Raw genomic sequence first — 17,977 nt, forward strand, 5'->3', positions numbered from 1 at the left:
TGCCTCCTCTAGCGTTGCATTATTTTGCTCTTTGCTTTATTTTTGTGTGCAAACGACATGCCAGTTAAAATGAAAATGTAGAAAATAAGGTCTGGATTTTAAAAACCAAGAGCTACTCCTTACTAAATTACACCATCTGATTCAAGTGAAAAATGACTTAAACACTAGTGATAAAATAAAGGCAAAACACATTTCATGAAGAATGCAAAGATAAATGTTTGCTGAGTGCTTTAGTTCACATGTTTTAAAATGTTGCTGCAGGTTTTATGAGGAATTTGAGAGGAAGATTCCATAGCAGAAGGTGGTAATGTGGCCTGTATTGACTTAAGTAGTGACCCAACTGGACTGCGAAACTGCAGGACGCCCACGGACTCAAGGTGCTTGCTAAAGAGGAACTCCAAACTGTTGTTCAGAAATCCTTCATTTCCTCTCTCCCCAAGCTTCCCATCCTCTACTAGCTCAGTTTCTAGTATTTCAGTATCTTCTTTCCTGTTAAATAACTTGTCTAAGTAACTAGTGTAAATGTCGTCCTTCTCAACTCCTTCACACTTCCTTACCTCACAACAAAACTAATTTGTGATAAAATAGTTCTCCCCACCACTCACAAACTGGCTGTCCCAAGAAGATTGGTACAAGACTTCTAACTGAGCCAAATTTGCCATTCCTTTTTTCTGTTTTTCTTGGCTTACTGTCTTTGATATCAAATTTTTCATTTCTAGTTGGGACCCTGACATATTCGAGTTATTTCATTTCTCAACAACATCAGTAGGCTCATGTTGTGAACTAAGTTGAGTAGTTTCTGCAATAAAGGAATCAAAATCAAACCCCTGATTTGTTTCCCTTTGTTTTTCAACCAGTTGCTGTGAGGCTTCCTCAAGCGCTATCTGGGCTTTAACCAATCCATTCCTTTCACATTTTCACTTGCCTTTCTTATCAGATTTTTCTCTGCTTTATTCTTTCCAATTGGAAATATCTATAATAACCTTGGGTTCATAGTAATAGTTAACTTCACTCGCTCTCCAAACTAAGTTATCTAAATATGATGATGACCTGGCTTTGTAGTTACAAGTATGACTACACTTCAAATCCCTATTTGTTTTTATGATGATCTGGGTACTGCCAAAGAGGCTCAGTAGAGCAATTGGATCCTCCAGATACTTTATACTTTTCCGAATGTCCATCCAAATATTTTCAGGGATCAACTTGTACTTCTTCATCAGTGACATCAGACAGAGCCCTTGGGTCAAGCAGAACTTCATCAATATCAAAGTTGTTATGTATAGGCCAATCATGCACTGAAAACTAACAATCATACCTTTCCCAGTTATAAATGTGACTGTGAGTTTCATCCATAAGCAAAATATCATAAACTTCATCTTCAATATGAAAAAGATGACTTGAAATTGGCTCATCCATTGGAAAATAATATATGCTCATGTAATGATGGGAGAGCACTTCTTCTGCTGTTAACCCATCTGTAGGGATAAATGTCAAAATTTGTTCCAGGAGATCCAGTGCTTCTCAACTAATTCCCTGAAGCAGCTGAGTTAAAGGTTTCTGTGGTTCAGTCATTTCATTTCTAATGTAAACTGGAATTACACTGAGAAGCTCCTGATGATCTTCCTCATGTATAACAGGACTAGATTCTAAAATCAGCTGCATCTGTTCGAGTTCACGCGCACCTGCAAAAAGGGTTTTACCAGTCAGCATTTCAGCAAAGATGTGGCCTGCAGCCCACATGTCAATGGCTTTACTATAACTATTAGAAGAATGTAAAATATGTGGAGATCTGTACCATTTAGTTACCAGTCCTTCAGAAAGATGATCCTTATGGGAATAATGAGGATCCATGATTTGTGCAAGACAAAAGTCCCCTATCTTCAGCATCATGTCTTCAGTATTAATGAAAAGATTAGTTGGTTTGAGATATCTGGGCAATACATTTGCAGAGTGAATATACTTAAGCCACCTTAGCAGCTGATACATGAAAAGTCTGGCATGCTTTTCCAGTAAAGGGCCCTCCTCTAGCATATTAGCCAAGTCTGTCTCCATGTAATTCTGAAAAATGTAAATACTGTTAAGTTTGGTAAGAGAGTTCACATTGTTTGTTAATTGGCTTCCACTGGTACTAGGAATTTCAAACACTTTCACAAAGTCACGATGTCAAATCTTCTAATAATTTTGATTTCATGTAGAGCATTTTTGACACTCTGGGGATCAGTAAGGAGAATTTTCTTGATGGATTCTCTTTTATCACAGTCATCGTCTACAGCAGAAAAAAAAACAAGCTATTGCCTCCACTATCCAATGATTTTAAGTTCATATATCCAGAGCGCAGATCAAAACCATGAATGTTCATGAGACTTTCAACTTTCTCTGACAGTTTGAAACCCTTACGATCGAGTTTTCCTTTTGAATTGTTGAACTTGTGTAAACAAGGAAGAAAACTGACATCAAAAGGAAAGATCTTTTAAACAGGCAGAAGAAAAATAATTATGCTTCCACAGCAAGATGGTTTCTTGATGTTCATTGCATTTTCCAAACAGGCTTGTTCAGTTCCCCTTAGATATAAAGCTCAAAAAGCTCTACTCATACAGAGAATTTAAGAGATTGCAGTACTCATAGTTCAAGAAAGGGGCAGCAGCTCTGCAGACATTTAAATAAAACACTCAAGAAGCTCAAATGGAATGAAATTATGTACTATGCACCCAGATTTACTGTGATAAATTATTTAACATTTAACAAAAATATGAATAAATATGCACACAACGCAACAGGCTTCTCTGAACATTCTCCTCACAGTGCAGACACATTCAGTGTTGGACTGGCCCTGAGCAGCATTGTTCTAAGGTGCTGGTAAGCACTATTTCCATTTTGTTTCTTTTCTTCCTTTGTTGCTATATATTTCACCAGAAAGCCCTGGCGGCTGTTGGTTAACAGATGTCTTTTGTTAGTGATCAGGTGGCTCCGGCTCACCACAATCACAACCAAAGCTACTGTCCATCTTACTCTGATCCAACGGGACTTCCACTCATGGAGAGAGTGTGGGCCCATGGACAGCCCCCAGTGTGGGCTCACGTCTCCAGCTGTACTGGCAGCAGCAGCTGCTTTGCCACAGTTGCTGCCATGCCAAACTCTATTTATCTAAAAGTTTGACGTTTTCTTCAGTTGACAATATTTATTTGAAAAGGAAGTGAAAGTGAAGTATTAAAATACAGTGAGAGATGTAATTCTCAAATGCCTCCCATGAACCAGCAGTATCAGCGTTACCCGGGAACTCAGTAATTTAAATGTTTGTGCCCCATTCCAGACCTTTAAAACATGAATCTGAGGACAAGGCCCTGAAATTTGCTATAACGAGCCTTTCAAATGATTCCGATTTGCTTAAAGGTTTGAAAATCACGGATATACGGAGTGAAATGGAGATGTTTATGAATAGGGCTCATGTAACTTAGCAAATTTTGCCGGTTAGAAAGGCTCTTTGCTGTTTATCTAGTTGTTTCATTGTTTTTATTTATTTATTTATTTATTTATTTTTTGAGACAGAGTCTTGCTCTGTTGCCCAGGCTGTAGTGCAGTAGCACGATCTTGGCTCACTGCAACCTCCACCTCCCGGGTTCAAGCGATTCTCCTCCCTCAGCCTCCCAAGTAGCTGGGAGTACAGACATGTGCCACCAGGCCCGGGTAAGTTTTGTATTTTTAGTAGAAACAGGGTTTCATCATTTTAGCCAGGCTTGTTTCAAACTCTTGATCTCAGCTGATCCTCCCCAATCAGTCTTCCAAAGTGCTGGGATTGCAGGCGTGAGCCACCGCGACCAGCCCACATCATACTTAAAATGTATGATAACAATAGAACAAAGAATGGATGGGAGAAAATGAAAATACAATGTTTTCAGGTCCTTATTCTGAAATTAATGGAGTATAAAATTATCAGAAGGTAGATACTGAATAACTATAGATGTATATTTTAAATTAGCCTGTCAACGCGCCCAGCTAATTTTTAATTTTTTTTAATTTTTAGTAGAGATGGGGTTTCCCCATGTTGGCTAGGCTTGTCTTGAGCTCCTAACCGCAGGTAATCCCCCTGCCTTGGCCTCCTAAAGTGCTGAGATTACAGGTGTGAGCCACTGAGCCCAGCCTGTTTATTTTAATTTAAGGATTATCTTAATATACAGGTCATGAAGGTTTAGAAATACTTGACTTTGCCAAGCAATTCAAAAAGAAATGATGCAGAAATCAAAAGGACACTATTAATTTCCTAAAATAGATTAATATTTAAATAAAGTCTTTGCTATGAACACAGAAAACACTCCAGGTATTTAAATTACAATGAAATTTAAGCCAGAAGCAGTGGTGTATGCCTGTAGTCCCAGCCACTCAGGAGACTGAAGCAAGAGGATTGTTTGAGCTCAGGAACTAGAAACCAGCCTAGGCAAAACAGCAAGACCCTGTATTAAAAAAAAAAACAACGAAAAAAAAACAACAACTGTGGGACGGAGTCCAAGGTGCGAGGATCAATTGAGCCCAGGAGTTTGAGAACAACCTGGTCAACATAAAGACATACCAATTCTACAAAAAAAAATAAGTTGTAATTAACAAATTAGCTGGGTGTGGTGCCATATACCTATAGGCCCAGCTACTCAGGAGGCTGAGGCAGGAGGATTGCTTGAGCACTGGAGATTGAGGCTGCACTGAGCTGTGGTTGCACCACTGCACTCCAGCCTGGTTGACAGAATAATTTAAAAATGGGATATATACAGGAAACTCGTTTTCTTTAAAAGTATTGGAAAAGGATAAAGAACAGCTATCAGGAGGAATCATGGGAGGAAATCTGGAAGTGTAGAAATCAGGGAAGTTATTTCCAGTGGTCCAGCTGCCTGCATCATTAAGAAGAGCTGTACTCTAGGGAATTAGCCACTCAAACAGCATTTCTTCAATGTGTTCAGCACTTGCCATATCTGCAGGGGTAGGAAATGAATGATGTCTGCTTTCCTTCCAATTTCCAAACCTTTTATATGCTCCTCTGATTCTAGCATCTATATTGGAATCCTACTGGCAAGGGAGTCCAGGAAATGTAGTTCCTAGATGTCCAGTGCTTGACACACAGCAAGACATTAAAAGGGCAATAGCTGTTTTAATACAAAAAGAAAACATTCCACACAACCAGTCTACCTCTCTGGATGATCAGCTTTGAAACACACCTTTCCATCTACATTAAAGTATAGAAACAATCATAATAAAATCATGTGTATGTTCCAAGTATAATTGCATAAGTGAACAAAAGATCATTCTTTTCCTTAAAAGGAAAGACACGAAATCCCATCAATTATTGGAGTCATATCTGGGTGCTCTAGAGAATGTTCTGGTTTGCCAACATACACCCGTTACCCCACAGGAGTCTCATTTCTTTATGATATTCAGGATCAATCACCACCATGGCCATACGGAACCACAAATAGCCAGATGAACAGGAAGATATCAGAACAGGTAGGACAAAATATCAGCTTCTAGTTCAATCAAACCTTTGTTGTGTTCTCTTTTGGAGGCACTCCTATCTTGCAGACACAAGACCTCTAAATAAGAAGAGGACAAAGATGGAAAAATAAAAAGTAAGAATAACTGAGAGTGCAAATAAAAGTAGTAGTGAGAGAGTATTCTGTTTGCATCTCTTGTTTCTCATATCTATGTTCCGGCTTCAGTAAAACTACCAAAATACCAAGTCTGTGGCATATTCCTCGTAGATTGGTAACCTAAATATGTAAGCTCTTATTACCTAGTTGTGACATGGCTTAGATTTATTATTCTGTTACAACTCTTTCTATATATAGCAAAACCATTAGCTGTGATAGGTGTTGCTCATTGCCTTTTTTGCTATAAAATGATTAACTTGTCAAAAGCAGTATTGTTTGAAGTAGCACAACAATTAGTAAGATACTCAATCTACATTTGGTCAAAAGCATTGGAAGCAAGGAAAGTAACTAATATTAACATTAATTTTATTTTCTAACACAAAAAATAAAATATTGAAAAAGGTTCAATATTATCAACCTGCCACCATGTAGCCAGTTTGTTCTTTCATGGAGAGGGAGCATACTAGTGGTTCCGCTTTGGATCCTACCCTTGGCAGATTGGGCACTCAGAAATAGTGACAGGTGTCATGAGAGGTCATGAATTAATGAACAAGTTGGTATGGCTGAGAATAGAAGCTGACAATCATATAGAGAACTGGATAATTGGTTCTCTTGATTATCAAAACCCTCCCCTACAGTGGGTGAACTTTGATGAGCTTCCAAATAGAACACGAAACGTGCTCAAAATATCCATCTTACTATCAGCATAAAACCGTCACAAGTATTCATGTCAACGATCCATGACCATGCACTAAACTATTCCTTATTATCTAAAAATCCGTATATATCTTACTTGTGCTCATATTTTATGCAAAGAGAATTGAGCAACAAGCTTCACTTTTGACATGCCAAACATTGGGAGGATGTCCTTCCAATTTTTCCCACATAACCACATAGGTATGCCATTGTAATGCAGCATCATACGTCTTCAACTGATGCCACAACCTTCTAAAATCTAAGAATAAGATTTTGTTTATTTTTTTGATTTTTCCTCAGACACATTTTATGAAGTCTCCATGAGCCCATAAGAGGGGACTAATGGACAAATATGAATATACCATAAGTAGGTACCCAGAAGTTGAAGTCGTTTTCAAGAGTTGTAAATGGCCTGAGATTTTAACCAACTTGCAAGCTAACAAATTTGGGTGCCAGAGTCTCATGGATATTGGTGACTAACATCCATTGGTCAGAGATGAAGAGAAGTTAATTACTCATGGAAATAACGGTTGCCAGAGTGTCAACATATTTTACTAATTGCCCAAGCCCAGATGTTCCCAGGACAATGACATGACGATCAGATGACACCATCACCCACAATGAGTTCCACTGCAAGAAAGGAACCCTCAGCTCTGGGAACCCTGATATTTTATACTGGGCCTTAAACATGGCTTTCCTTTGTTCTTGAAAAATATATATTTATTATACGAGACAATAAACATACCTGTCCTTTGCTGTGGAGAGAGTAATTGAAGTACATATACATGACAAATAAATTGTATCTAGAATATATATTTTTATTTATTTGTTTATTTTTGTTTTGTTTTGTTTGAGACAGAGTCTCGCTCTATTGCCCAGGCTGGAGGGCAGTGGCACGATCTCGGCTCACTGCAAGCTCTGCCTCCCGGGTTCACGCCATTCTCCTTCCTCAGCCTCCTGAGTAGCTGGGACTACAGACACCCGCCACCATGCCCAGCTAAATTTTTTTTGTGTGTTTTTAGTAGAAACGGGGTTTCACCGTGTTAGCCAGGATGGTCTTGATCTCCTGACCTCATCATCCGCTCACCTCAGCCTCCCAAAGTGCTGGGATTACAGGTGTGAGCCACCACACCTGGCCCAGAATATATATTTTTAAAAGCCCTTCTAACTCAATAGTATGTAGACTAATAACTCAAAACATAGGCAAATATTTTGAACAAACATTTCACTAAATATACAGAAACATAACCACATAAAAGCATGTTTACTACTTTTAATAATCAGAAAATTACAAAGTACATCACAGTGAGTTTCTACCATGTACAATAGAACATATAATATTCAAAAGACTGAGAGTATTTATTTTTAACAAGGATATGGAACATATTTTTCTCACACATTGCTAGTGATCTAATAAAAACATTCAATCACTTTGGGAAAACATCTGTGAGTTTCTTACAAAGACAAATATTGTTTTTAACATACAAATCACCAGTTTCATTCTCATATATGTATATCTTATGTATCGATTTTCCTCTGTTACAAGAATGTAAGCACTGTAACAAATATTCAAATTCCAAATCATTGTTTTCTAATACTGACTGAACAATAGAATTATTTGTATATATTAAAAAATATTTTTGCCCCCGTTGACATACACAGAGAGAGAGTGTGTAAGAGAGAGAGAGAGAGAAAGAGCAAGAAAGACCCCAATGCCTAGGCTGCACTCCAAACAAATTCAAGTAGAACCTCTAGAAATGGGGTCTGGGTCTGGGTATCACTGTACCATATGAAAAAAGTCCATAGGACATCAAAGCTATGCCAGCCATTATCACAAAAGACAATATTCCTACTTGCTTTAACTACTTGAAGGAACAATTAAGTAGCTACACAAACATTGGTGACATATTTTACAAATAAATTTGGAAATCACTGATATTAAATGTCACGATGACCAATGTCATAAATTATTTCTACCAATAAAATATCAGGAATATCACAAATTTAAAAACTAGTATACTATATTTGGGTTGCCATATAAGAAGCATAAAGCAGTTAGAATAGTACTTGGCATATAGGCAGCTTTCAAGCTTTCAACGTGTTAGTAACTATATATATATATATAGAGAGAGAGATGGAGTCTCATTCTTTCATCTAGGCTGGAGTGCAATGGCACGATCTCGGCTCACTGCAACATCCACCTCCCGGGTTCAAGCGATTCTCCTGCCTCAGCCTCCTGAGTAGCTGCCATTACAGGCGTCCACCACCACACCAAGCTAATTTTTGTATTTTTAGTAGAGAGGGGATTTCACCATGTTGTCTAGGCTGGTCTTGAACTCCTGACCTCAGGAGATCCGCCCACCTTGGCCTCCCAAAGTGCTGGGATTATAGGCGTGAGCCACCACACCTGGCCAACAATAATAATATTAATAACTATTCTTGGTATTATTATTATTAATAGTGATATTCCCATTACTTTTATTATCTTCCTCTCAAAATCGAGATAAAATGTGATATAATGGACATGCAATCACAAGTTTTATTTTATTTTTAATTATAATTCCCCCAGCATATACATTTCACAAAAGTAACTAAAATTAATTTTGCCTCAATATCTTTATTTTTTAAATAAAATGGTGATGTAGCCTTACAGATCAATGAGACTCTGTAGTCTGTTAAAATAATTAAATAGGAGCTAACTGACAGAAAAAGGTTCTAATTATTTAATGTGCATTAAAAATATCAGGTTAACAAAGCTTTTGCATAATCTTATGCAATACAAATGTTAGTTTTAATCTTTTTTCATGGCTGTGTCTTATATCTGCAGCATCTCCATTTCACAATCATTTCCAGCTGTATGACAGAGGCTAGAATTAAATCTTCTACAGGTGATTTTCAGGAGTAAGGATCCATGAGTATAGCTACTTTCTGAAATTCGTGCGTGTATGGGAGAGAGAGAGGGCCACAAATTAGTTATAATATCACTCTGGTCAATTATACCCAGCAATTGTAGAAGAAAAGATATTAGATTTTTAATTTAAAAGCTATAGACAAAATAACTCTCCAATTCTTATTAGAATCACGGACCCGATGATGTTCTTCTCAATATTATGTTTCTCTCTCTCTCTTTTTTTTGGTATATTAAGCTGTTTATTCATGTGCTTAGAACAATAGGAAGACAAATTAGTTGTAATGGGTAAATTATTTTTCAGATCATACATGTTACCAACTTCCATTTGCCTCCATTGAAGTTTAGATTTTAAGCAGCAATTAAATTTCCAAGTTGATTTTTGCATATAAGCAGCAAATAAATTTCCAGGTTGATTTTGGCAATCTAAGTTAAAATGATCCTTGGCAATATGTAAGTGAGAAAGTATTCTTTGCCTCTTACAGAATCCGTATCAGGTGATGGTTACACAAGCCTCCACATTTTCAAAAGTGTGTATTATTACTTATTGTTGTACTTTTTTTAATTAAAGATGTCCCATATTTCTCAAAATTATTAAATTCTGGTAATTTTATTTGTTGGATAGTTCTCACAGTGATCATCTCCTCTACAATATCACTGCTCCACGGAGATCCAAGTCCTCATCATTCATTGGCTGGTGTCCTCTGGTAGATGGCTTATTCTTTTCTCATCAATTTATCTCACTGGTCAACTGACAAAAGATCCTTACCAAATGTATAACTCCTGATATTTATATTTTTTAATCTTTATCATCACTTGCAAAGATTTTCTTCTCAGTATGTATCTCAAAAACATTCTTGCCTTATAATAATTGTTATTTGTGTGGCCTCTGCCATAATTAACAACCTTTGTCCTGTGTATCACAGACAACATACAGAATGTCATGAAGAAGTCTTAGAAATCGGATTATTTGAGACCTTTCACTAATATCTTCAATATTACATATTCTGTGTCTATAGGAAATTTCTACTCAGAAGAAAGGAAAACTCCTATTTTTACACAATATTCAAGAGTGAAGAATCCACACTGCTTGCTTCTAGCTATCACTCTAAAGCCAAGTTTCACCACCTGATATAAACAGCTATCTATTTCTTAGGTCAAAATATTTTTCCACGACTCCTACACATGCTTCTTTATAAGATCAGGAGTAAGTCCAGCACATAATTCTAGGCTATGTTATGGATGTTTATGTGGAAGAGATGAAAACCCACTGTAAAACTTTACTCAGAAGTGTAATATATTCAAAATCAAAGATTTAGAAAGCTATGGCTATGTTCTAAGTAAGAGGAAATAAGGTTAGGATTATAATAATAGGAAGTAAAAGCATTCGCATTATGGATATATGTTTAAGTTTTAGCCAAATAATTTGAAAACACTGGATATAGAATGAGAGCATACAAAAACACTCCGTGCTGACTGAGGATTTTGCCTGAACTACACATAAAGTAGGGGAACACTGGGGGAACGATCTTTATTTTTCTTCTAGAAAAGTGAAAACTCCAGAATTAAGTATTGGTTATTTTATTGTACAGATGCTAATTAGTATTCCAAGAGCCTATTTTAGATAGCTGGTTGAAATGTGAGCATCAGCATCTAGAGGGAGGGATGATATGTGGAATATATATTTAGCTACTAAATTAACCCCCAAATCTCTGTGTCTTTACAGAATATTTAGTTCTTAAACTATAGTTCAGTAAATATTGCATGACTCATTAAATGGCGCTGTGACAAGTCTCCTGTCATTTTGTGATTCCATCATCTTAAGCACAATACCTCTATATAGCCATCACAGAAAGCAATAGAGAACATAGAATACCAAATAGGAGTAGTTATGCCTAGTACTGAGGGGTTCCATATACTTCTTCTCCATAATATTGACCAGAACTCAGTCACCTGGTGCTAAACTAAATGCACAGGAAACTTGAGAAATGTTTTGGCCTATCTGTTCATGAAGAAAAAAATGTGACCAGTAATTTCTTGGCAATCTGTGACAGTCTGTGGAATTAATGAGCAAGCTAAGAAGGATCTCTTTATAAGATTTTTTTTTATTATACATTAAGTTTTGGGGTACATTTGCAGAATGTGCAGTTTTGTTACATAGGTATACATGTGACATGGTGGTTTGCTGCACCCATCAACCTGTCACCTATATTAGGTATTTCTCCTAATGCTGTCTATCTCCAAGCCCCCCAACACCCAACAGGCCCTGGTGTGTGATGTTCACCTCCCTGTGTCCATGTGTTCTCATTGTTCAACTCCCACTTATGAGTGAGAACATGTGGTGTTTGGTTTTCTGTTCTTGTGTTAGTTTACTGAAAATGATGGTTTCCAGCTTCATCCATGTCCCTGCAAAGGACATGAGCTCATCCTTTTTTATGGCTGCAGAGTATTCCATGGTGTATATGTGCCACATTTTCTTTATCCAGTCTATCATTGATGGACATTTGGGTTGGTTCCAAGTCTTTGCTATTGTGAATAGTCCTGCAATAAACATATGCATGCAAGTGTCTTTACAGTAGAATGATTTATAATCCTTTGGGTATATACCCAGTAATGGGATTGCTGGGTCAAATGGTATTTCTAGTTCTAGATCCTTGAGGAATCGCCACACTGTATTCCACCGTGGTTGAACTAATTTACCCTCCCACTAACAGTGTAAAAGGGTTCCTATTTCTCCACATCCTCTCCAGCATCTGTTGTTTCCTGACATTTTAATGATCGCTGTTCTAACTGGCATGAGATGGTATTTCATTGTGGTTTTGATTTGCATTTCTCTAATGAGAAGTGATGATGAGCTTTTTTTCATATGTTTGTTGGCTGCATAAATGTCTTCTTTTGAGAAGTGTCTATTCATATCCTTTTCCCACTTTTTGATGTGGTTGTTTGTTTTTTACTTGTAAATTTGTTTAAGTTCCTTGTAGATTCTGGATATTAGCCCTTTGTCAGATGGATAGATTGCAAAAATTTGTCTCATTCTGCAGGTTGCCTGTTCTCTCTGATGGTGGTTTCTTTTGGTGTACAGAAGCTCTTTAGTTTAATTAGATCCCATTTGTCAATTTTGGCTTTTGTTGCCATGGCTTTTGGTGTTTTATTCATGAAGTCTTTGCCCATGCCTATGTCCTGAATGGTATTGTCTAGGTTTTCTTCTAGGGTTTTTATGGTTTTAGGTCTTACATGTAAGTCTTTAATCCATCTTGAGTTAATTTTTGTATAAGGTGTAAGGAAGGGCTCCAGTTTCAGTTTTCTGCATATGGCTAGCCAGTTTTGTGTTTAGAAATAATTATTATTTTTTAACTCTGCAGGGAGGAGTTTCTTTACACAGGTGAGATTCTGGGCGGGGGTGTCTTCTGCCATAGAACATAAAATGAAACAAGACTTGGCCATGACACAGGAGGACATAGAAAGGGAATTTGGGAAAGGTATCTGTGTCCTCATGAAGGGATATTTGGACAGAAATATCTTGTGCCACAAGAGGTCTTCAGACAAGGACATTTTCTTATAAATGGTTGTGTTACCTTAACTGAGAGAATCAAATTTGTCAAATGTTGCTTGCGGACTGAGTAAGATAATTTCTGAGAAATTACCATTGGATTCAACATTTAGAAGTAAACCGCTGCTTGAGAGGACTATAGGGACAGAATCCTGGGCAGAAAAGATAAAAGAAATATTACAGTTGTAAAAATGAGCATAGAAATAAGTGAATAGTTACAAGACATACAGGGTCATAGGAGGCATTTTTTTCTTTTTTCTGTTTTTTTTTTTTCATGTAAGCTTGTACATTCAGGACTAATTCAAGAAAGATGGAACAGTTAATTATGAAAAGGTAAATGGGAAAACACACATATGTAATGAGATTAGATTATCAAATGTGTTCAGTCCGGTGCACAAGAAGACCTAGCCTTGGACAGGACAACAGGTGGTACCTCAGTACATCATTCAGTTAGGGACTTAGTGACTCTGGCAGCTTTGTGTATTTGATTTTGGTTACTTTGTGACCAGAATAACCCCCTGGAACAAAATATTAGGGGACTAGAGGACATGTACTGGAAAGTCATGAGTGTAGGCTGAAGTGCATGAAGCTTGGATGTCAGTGAAGGTGTCATTATTGGCAGTGTCAAGTTCTAGGGTATCACCATGGTGAATTCAAGGATTTAAGGATGCATGTGTATGATAGTATCAAATATAACTTTATTTACTTCTAGTTTATTTTAGGGTAAATTTCTCTGCCAAAGACTCGTGAGTATATCATACAAATAGGCCGAAGTGCTAAACTGAACCCTAAAGCATAAAAATCACCCTAGATATTGCAAACTCTTGCTTAATGACTTCAAATAAATTATTCTTGCTTTTCTGATTGATGATAAAAATAGAGAGTTAAAATTTAGCTAAATTAAAGCTAAAATTTAACTTATTATGTTTGACATAGTAATTATTTCTGTCAATTTGTCGTTGGTAATTACTACATTATAATTAAATGTAAAAATTAATTCATTATTTTTGTGCTGAATGCATGAACATTTACCAATCTCAAAGGCAAAGGAGGGCATTAAAAACTTTCTAAGTTGAAAATTTTAAGCTGAATAGAATTAAGGAACAATGGCATATATGTATGCCATTCTAAAACAAAATTTAATATAACACAAAATTTTCTTCTTTTGGTGAATATTAACTTGACCCTAAAGGTCATATTTTATTAAAGTACTAAGCTTTATTTTTTATTTTGTTTCAATTTTGAAAATTCAGATATACAGGGGTTAGTTTATAACAAAAACAAGATTTCATTTTCATATTTTAAACACGTTTAATGAAGTGCAAGTCAATGTTAATAGTAATTTATGAACTAGTATATATAATTATTAAAATAAAAAATCCAATTTTAAAATATGATTTATAATTTTTTAACTGTACTTCAAAATATCACAGAATGGAGGGACAGGCAAAGGAAAGAGGGGGAAGAGAAAGAGACAGAGGAAGAAAGAGATTAAGAAAAAAAAATCTAAGGATCAATATTCTAGTTCCAAGAAACATAATATAACTGTACAATATGCATTTAAAATTGAAGGCACAAAAGCTTGATTCACAGTTTTCCTACTTTTCTTCTTTTTGGAGCCATTCCAAATGTCATTATTAAAGCGGCTATTTACATATGGTGTCATAACATGGTAAGCTAAAGGCTAAAGTTGATAGTAGAAAGAACTTCATTAAAAAGGCTATATTTTAAAAATAAGAAAGTCTTTTTACAAGTAATGTTAAATGGGAAATTAAGGCAATGACCCAAATAATTAAAGTAAAACAAATCCTAAGCATCTGAGGGAAAAACAGAAGTTTGAAGCTTAAATCATCACAAATTACTGTCTACATTCATCAAATTAATGGGGCGATTACTCAGCATGCACTTTAAATAGGTTACGTATCTTCAGATTGAAGTCATTTCTATATGGAAAGAATGATTTACTGACTTTGCTTTTTTCTTTTTCTCAAAGTGTCAGTGATTGATTTCTTTTAATAAAGTGAACTAATTCTAATATTGACAGGAGACAAATTGTATAGTTGGTCTACACTGTCTAGCTGTGTTTATTTTATCTTGAAACCCATATATTTTGAGGTTCAAATGCTCAACTTGTAGCAGATGTAAAAATCACATAATAATATTTGATTCATTTAAGTTTTATTTTTTTCTTTTTCTTTTTTTTTTTTTTTTTTTTGAGACAGAGTTTCGCTCTTGTCGCACAGGCTGGAGTGCAATGGCACGATCTCTGCTCACTGCAACATCCGCCTCCTAGGTTCAAGAGATTCTCCTGCCTCAGCCTCCAGAGCAGCTGGGATTACAGGCGAGAGCTACCACACCCAGCTAATTTTTGTATTTTTGGTAGAGACAGGGTTTCACCATGTTGACCAGACTGGTCTCGAACTCTTGACCTCAGGTGATCCACCTGCATCAGCCTCCCAAAGTGCTGGGATTAAAGGCGTGAGCCACCGCTCCCGGCTTAAGTTTTCTTAAATATGAAAATTAGAACCTTATGACCTTTAAAACTCTGCATACCTATCATTTCCTGAAATTCTTTGAAAACCTTTTAAAATGCGGTCAGAGCCCACAATCTTGTTTTTCATAAACATCAAAGGACATTGAGAATGGATGAACAGCAGCAACATGTACATCTCTCTGCTTCAATAGTTTATCTTTCTTTCTTTTCCTTCCTTCCTTTTCTCTTCCTTCCTTTTTTCTTCCCTTTCCCATTTCCCCTTCCTCCCTTCCTTCCTTCGTTCCTTCCTTCCTTCCTTCTTTCTTTTTTCCTCTCTCTCTCCTTCCTATTTTTTCCTTCTTCTTTTTTCTTCTCTCACCCTCTTTTATTATTTCTTTGCCAAGGGAGAACAATGGAAAATAGGAAATAGTATTGAAAATAAGAAAAAATTGCTTAAAACAGTATAAATTCAGTTACACCACTATTTTTCAAAAAGAAAATTCAAATTTTAAATAATATGAAAATGTTATGTGTTCTTACCACGAAAATGATAATCATAGGAGGTAATATATGTTAAATAGTTTGTTTCAGCCATTCCACAAAGTGTACGTGTGGAATCAATGCATTATGTTGTGCACCATAAATATCTACAATTTTTACTTGTCAATTAAAAAAAAGGAGAGAAGTTTCAAAGCCAAAATTTAAAACAAATTAGAAGAACTCTACAAAGGCAAAACTATTGTAGAAGAAGGAAAGAAATCGAACTTATTTCTCTACTCAGTTGATAAATGCCATTAGAATTGGACCCAGTTTTGCGGTACTGGAAATAAAGCTTCTAAGAGTATGTGTGTCTGTGTCTTTTGATGGGCACATGCATTGCATTGACATCTGTTGTGTGTTCACTGATGCAAAATTGTGGGTCACAGGTCATGAGACTGTTTACTGAAAAAGCTTTTTCTGACAAAAGTTTTTATGGTTGTTTATACGAATTTAAAATTTTACCATGAATGTATGAGAGTTCAGTTATTCCATATCTACATTAAGTTTTTCCATATTTATATCTAAAGTTAGAATATTCTTTCTTTTGAATGTTAACCAATTACGTACTTGCGTGGTGGTATATCACGTTGGTTGCTAAAAAATAATTTTATTGAAAAGAAGTTTATGTATTTATTGGACCTTGAAATCGTATTTAGTTTCATGTGTGTGAATTCCCTCCTTTCCTATTTTCATTTTGATCTTTATCTTTTTTATGAACATTAGATTTTTTTTACAGATTTTTACACAGCATTAGATATGAGTGTTACAAAATAATGCATGATTTTTTTTCAAAAAGAGGTAAGAGTACTTATGAATTCCTTTATTCACTCTCTTAGGTAGGTCTTCCTTTAGCAAACAAAAGTTCTGAATTTTAATGTAATCAAATGTATATCTTTTATATCTAATACTATTTACCTTCTATTTAAAAAAACTTTACCTCGTGTTACTCATGCTTAAAAATATATTGCTTTATTTGTATTTTTACAAGCTTTATTGTCTTACATGACCAGTTTGGATTCACCAAGCTTTTTTGCATAGCACTTAGCACCACAGCTACCTCTATTTCCTGAAATTCTTGGTGTTTCATCTAGCATTAGTAGGTTACAGGTAGGCATATATTTGAAGGGCAAAAAGCTGTCACACTTTCAGATTATGTTTCATCAGAGCATTTTCCTCTCTGTAATTTTATCTTCTATTTTTAGCTGCTGTGGCTAAATATAAATCAAGTCTTAATTTCATCATCCCATTTTTTTCTCTCTTCTGCCTAAAATTTCTACCTTTTCTGGATTTTTCTATATCATGTAGACATACTTGGATGTTCTTTATAATGAAATATGCATTCATGCAAAACATCCCTCTTCTTTCACACTCCTCTCCAGCTATTTATCGATTTCCCTTTTCTTTCACCCAAAACTCTTTAAAATAATTGTGCATATTCTCTCCGGTTAATCACTTACCTTCTTTTCACAACCCATTCCATTCCAGACCATTTCGCTCTAACTGCTCTTATCAAGGTCACTAAATACCCTCGTATTGCTGAATTTGCATGGTTGCTTGTCTGTCAATATCTTTATTAGTTTCTCAGCATCATTTGATGTAGTTTTCCATTTCTGCTGTACCAAAATATTCTTCTTTTAGATTATATGTCACACTGACATGATGTATATTTTTAAGCCATTTCTTCATCCACTCGGTGGATCATTGATTGTAACAAGTAAAAAGTAAACGGAGGGAGCCATTCTAAGAGGCTGTTACAGTAAACCGTAAGAGTTAGTTTTGGACATAGGCGCTAGGGAAGGATAAATAAACACACACCACACACACACACACACACACACAAACACATACATAAATCAGGACAGATTTTTTTGTTAGAATTAATAGAACTATAAGGTATTATGAGCTAGTGAATGAAAGGGAATAATATCTCAAACTGGCTTAATTTTTAGCTGTGACAATTGACTGAATGTGGGTGCAAGTAACTAAAATGGATATTTGGGAAAGGAGAAGATTTAGACAAATTTTGAAATTTCTCACTTAAGTACATCAAGTAGGGAATAGGATGTATAACTTTTGTGGCATTTGAGATATAATTTTGAGAGTCCTTGGAAGATAATATGAATCAGAACAAAGAACCTATGGAAATAATATAGAAAGTAAAGAAAGAGAAACCAGAACTG

At 35.8% G+C, this 17,977-nt stretch overlaps 1 pseudogene; it reads right to left on the reverse strand.

Moving 5' to 3' along the window:
* Positions 1 to 230: 230 nt before the first annotated feature.
* On the reverse strand, positions 231 to 17,287 carry LOC101125587 (mitogen-activated protein kinase 6-like; annotated as a pseudogene).
* Positions 17,288 to 17,977: the final 690 nt, after the last annotated feature.

Source organism: Gorilla gorilla, chromosome 22, assembly GCF_029281585.2.
Source record: "Gorilla gorilla gorilla isolate KB3781 chromosome 22, NHGRI_mGorGor1-v2.1_pri, whole genome shotgun sequence".
NCBI classification, from domain to species: Eukaryota; Metazoa; Chordata; class Mammalia; order Primates; family Hominidae; genus Gorilla; species Gorilla gorilla.